General features: G+C 34.7%; 1 pseudogene; it reads right to left on the reverse strand.

The window, feature by feature from the left end:
- Positions 1-1,492: 1,492 nt before the first annotated feature.
- LOC115278346 lies at positions 1,493-1,808 on the reverse strand (annotated as a pseudogene).
- Between the last annotated feature and the right edge of the window lie 3,331 nt (positions 1,809-5,139).

The raw sequence follows: 5,139 nt of genomic DNA on the forward strand, positions 1-5,139 counted from the left end.
ACAATTATTTTAGTATGAATTAGATACATAGATTTTGATAAAACATAAGATTTGAAACCATGCCTTTCTTTTCAAATAATTTTAGCTGATTATTTTTAATTCAAAATAAAGGTTTAGCGTCCAAGATGTGTATAAAAGAGTCAAAAACAAATAGAATATTGGATATACAAAACTATTCCACTTCCTTGTCTTTGAGTATCTGTTGAAAATATATAAAATTTATGACTACAAAGTATGTTTTTCTTATTCTAAGCCCTAGTTTTAGACATATTTATGAAGGAAAAACTCTAAAAATGCAAGTGAACAAGTGAATGGGTAAACTGCTTTTGAGGATACTGTATATTTAATGACAAATGCAAGTCATTTTGATGACTGCATTTTTGTTTTTGGTTTTCTTTCATCTCTATCACATTTTGCAAAAGATGTATTAGACTCACTAAAATGAGCATTAGGTCATCAGTAGTGTTAATTCACATTTCTGAACCTGTTTTTCAAGAATAAGAGAGTTATATGAGAAATAACATCAGGCTTTACTATTTAGCAAAAATATATTTGCATTTGGACCACAATTTCTGTAAAGTCAAGTAATATAAAATCAGTAAAATTACTGACACTATGAATATTGTAATTTTGACAGTGAATTGAGATTGTGGAGATTATGGGTAGATATAATGGGTAAACTCACTTGTAGTTGGACATCTTATAAATTGAAGATTTAATCAGATGTGTTCATAAGTTAAATTGTTTACATTGTCTTTTGCCAACCAAAATGTTCCTATGCTTCTATGCTTGGAAAAGGTAGATAATCAATTTCAATTTATAAAAGCAATTTCTTTCTTCCTTAATCTTTTAATTATTTGACCTGGAAATTTACCATTAATTAAAAATAATGTATGTACATTGACATTTGGCAAGCAATGGATCAATGCTACTGTGAGATGCATGTATCATAGTTAGGCTGCTTCCATTTATAAGTAGTTCAGTCATTTTGACTAAACAGCTTTACTTAATGGGTGACTTAGTAGTCAAAATGGTGACTTAGTGTGTACTTGTTTTAATTGTCTTCTTAGTCAAAGGCTAGAGAGATGAGATATATGAAAGAAGGTGAATGAAAGCAATAGTAATGAGTGGCGGGGACTGTGGCCAACAAAAGAACAAACAATCTGCATGAAGTGCCATTGACTAAGTATTGCAGATTGTCACTGTATAAGAACAGGAGCAAATTATTGCCAGATCTTTCTGTTTTAAGGGAAGCTGATAATACGGGAGTTTTCTTTGAATCCAAAAATCTCTCTTCTTCTCCTTCTCCTTCATTGTTGTTGTTGTTGTTGTTTCTTCTTCTTCTTCTTCTTCTTCTTCTTCTTCTTCTTCTTCTTCTTCTTCTTCTCCTCCTCCTCCTCCTCCTCCTCCTCCTCCTCCTCCTCCTCCTCCTCCTTCTTTTGAATATAACCTCAAGGTTTTGTTCTCTTCATAATATAACAAAATATGAAGCTTAGAACTGGATTACTTGGCCCTTTCTATTCTGTCTCCTCCCTGTTCAAAATGCTTGCATGTCTTAACAGCCAGTGTTCTCTTAGCTCTGCACTTGGAGCTCAACACATTCAAGCCTCAGCACAATCTCTTAGTTTTACACTTTCCTGGAAAATTGGCCTAGTCTGCCCACCGTAGCCACTCTTCTTCCTGTCAAAATGCCTCTTTCCCTGTGTATAAAGAGGATCTCTTCCTTTCTTATACTGTATCACTTTATGGGGCTGGTGCTTGCCACACTTGTTACTGAAAGTCTGGTGAATTTTAGGAACATTCACCATGTATGCAAAAGGGCTATCAGCATGGGGGGGGGAAAATCTCTTTTTGCAACAAAAGGTGGTAGGCAAAATAAAACATATCTATAAACAGGATCAAAGCTCTAGGGTTCTAATTAACTCTCTATTTTTGATAATTGAGGTCAATATTCAAATATTTACTCATTTAATTAGTGTATATTTATAGTCTTAAAACACATAAAACATTTTTGTGAGTACATTGCATGAGGTTGCATTCTTGTTTGTGAGTGAGCAAGGGTTATTACAAAAACTACCCTTGGCTGGAGACTAGTTTTGTCATAAAAACATAAAGGCAGAGACTTATATACAATTGTGAAGTGCTTGTTTGCTAGAGAAGAAAATAAAGATAGTCATCCTAGTCACTGTCAGTGGTAGGATGGTTTGACCCTACATATATTTTATCAAGGTATCTTCTAGGGTTTTTAAATATTTGTTCTTATGTGCACTCTAAATAAAGTGTACCTATATTGGCAAAAGGGCCTCTCTGTATATGTAAATTTTAAATCTTTTAAGATAATTTTGGGATTTTCCCTCTTTTTCCTGACATATCTGGGTTTACACATAAAAAATATTTTATTTTACTTTTTATTTTTTTATTATTTTAATTTTAGAGAGAGTGAGAGTGGAGGAAAGAAACAGAGAATTTTAAGCAAGCTCTATACTCAGCAGTGAGTCTGACACCAGGGTCAATCACACAAGATCATGACCTGAGCCGAAATCAAGAGTCAGGCACTCAGCAGACTGAGTCACCCAAACACTCAGCACATTAAAACATTTTAAAGAACATTAAAATTATTGTTCCCAAGAGATTTACCAGTTTATATTGTGGCTTCCAAGGGGAGAAGACTTGCAGTAGAAAAATGAATTAGCTTGTAGGGTGGACTGAAAAGTCCATAATGTGACATCTAAGCCCTGATCCAATAGAGTGGCCAAGACCAGTATAAGCCATACAATATCATTAATATTTGGTCACTCACATCTACATTTCCATTTTTTTCAAGCTCAGAAGAGCTTGGTTGCCTGGTGGCAACTAATCCCCAAAAATATATTATTTCCAGAAATCAGTTACAAACTGTACAGCACTAGTCTGCAACTTCTATATGAAGTATAGTCTTATTTGCTGCATTGTCATATTTGTTATAGCCAGTGGTGGTATGTATGCCAGAATTATCTCATATAAATAAATAAAAGGCTAAAACGTATACACTATTATAAGTTCTTGAACACTACATAGGAAAAAGGAGAAATTAATATAAGCAATATTGGGTTTTAAGAAAAACAGTCCAACTGTAGCAACTATTTCAAATGGCTAGCAACCTTACTTTTTATTTATGCCAATCCCCTTAGCTATTATGAATTATTTAAATGATGTATATTTATACTGTATAAAACTCGATTGGGTGTTTATCTAGAGGCAAATTATAGAAAAATGTACTTCGTGTAGAAGTCTATTTTTGATGTTCTATTTTTCACACTCAAAATCTTGAAGCAGCATGGGTCAATAGTCTAAAATGTGTGCCAGCCCTTTTTATTGCCACATAAAATTTGAAATCTTTCTCTGGAGTAGGGGGAAGGCAAGAAATCTGTTAGAGTGTGCACAAGGATTTTTGTTTTCCCTCTATACTTGCATTCCTGTTTTTTGTACAGATACAATGAGTAATGACAAAATAGCATCTGAGTGTGTGTGTGTTCGCACTCGTATATGACATAATTTCTTGGATAGACGATATAAAATCATATATAATAGTAGATAAGAGAAATAACGCTGGAGTTAAAGTGGGTAGTTTGTCCAAGTACTCACTTTGAACACTTACTGTTCGAGTGATTTTGAAAAATTTGTCTAAGCCCTACAATCCTTACTTTCTTCAAATGTAAAATGATAAAAATGAAAATTTCTGTTCCATGAAGTTGTTACCAGAATTGAGCCAGGTGATACATATGAAGTGTATGTCCTCCTTGTTAACTCGTTATTATAATCAGCATTCAACATCAATCTGAATATGGGCAATTGGCTTTATTGAACCATTTAGGATAATGTCATTGTCAGCCCTCAGCACTGAAATTTAATATTAGCTCAAAGAAGTTACTTAAGCACTCTGAGCCTCAGTGAGTCAAGTGTTTAGAACTGGATAGCACATGGTAAGCCGTAAGTATTTGTTAAGACAATAATGATTTGTTTTCCTACTAAAACGCTTTACTCCAATGAATTATGATTCAATATTTTCATTTAATTTCTCTTCTTTCTTTTATGTTCTTTTCTGATTTCAAAGAAATTTCTTACATAAAAGTTAGTTATCTTTATATATGCAAGTCATCATTTTTTCCTTATATCAGTAACTAAATTTTCTTTAACACTAATAGGTAAAAACCAGAACAAACAAACAAACAAAAATCACTGCATATTTGACTTTGCTTTCTACCTGAAGGCAAAAAAAAAAAAAATCACCTTTTGCATCATAGCAGGATGGAGGATTAGGTTGTTGCTTTACCTCTGGTGTCTACCACTGGGGACATACTGTGAAGACACAAGTTAAAATTCAAAGATCACTGTTCTTAGCTAATAAAATAAATATGTAAGGGAGCTTGGGTGGCTCAATGTTGACTCTTGATTTTGAATCAGGTCATGATCTCACAGTCAGTGAGTTTGTGAGTTTGAGCCCCACTATGGGTTCTTTGCTGTCAGTGCAGAGCCTGCTTGAGATTCTCTTTCCCTCTCTCTCTGCCCCTCCCTGCTCACTCTCTCTCTCTCTCTCAAAATAAATATATAAACTTAAAAAAATAAATAAAAGTTATGGGAAGCATAACACTTGATAGTTATTGTATTTGTCAAGTCAACGAAGCTATTACTTGAGTGTTATTGCTTTAGTGGAAGCCCTTGGAAGCAAACCCCAGCACTTGCTGGCCCTGCCTGACTCATGAATCATCTAACAGTGGCAGTACTTTTTAAAAAAATAATAGTTTATTGTCAAACTGATTTCCATATAACACCCAGTGCTTCTCCCCACAAGTGCCCCACTATGACCATTACCCCCTCCCCCCTCCACCTCCGCCTTCAGCCCTTGGTTGGTTTTCAGTATTCAATAGTCACTCATTGTTTGTGTCCTTCTCTCTCCTCAACTCTCTTTCCCCCTTCCCCTCCCTATGGTCCTCTGTTAGGATTCTCCTGTTAGACCTATGAGTGCAAACATATGGTATCTGTCCTTCTCTGCCTGACTTATTTCGCTTAGCATGACACCCTCGAGGTCCATCCACTTTCCTACAAATGGCCAGATTTCATTCTTTCTCATTGCCATGTAGTACTCCATTATATATATAT

Source organism: Suricata suricatta, chromosome 1 (assembly GCF_006229205.1).
Source record: "Suricata suricatta isolate VVHF042 chromosome 1, meerkat_22Aug2017_6uvM2_HiC, whole genome shotgun sequence".
Taxonomy (NCBI): Eukaryota; Metazoa; Chordata; class Mammalia; order Carnivora; family Herpestidae; genus Suricata; species Suricata suricatta.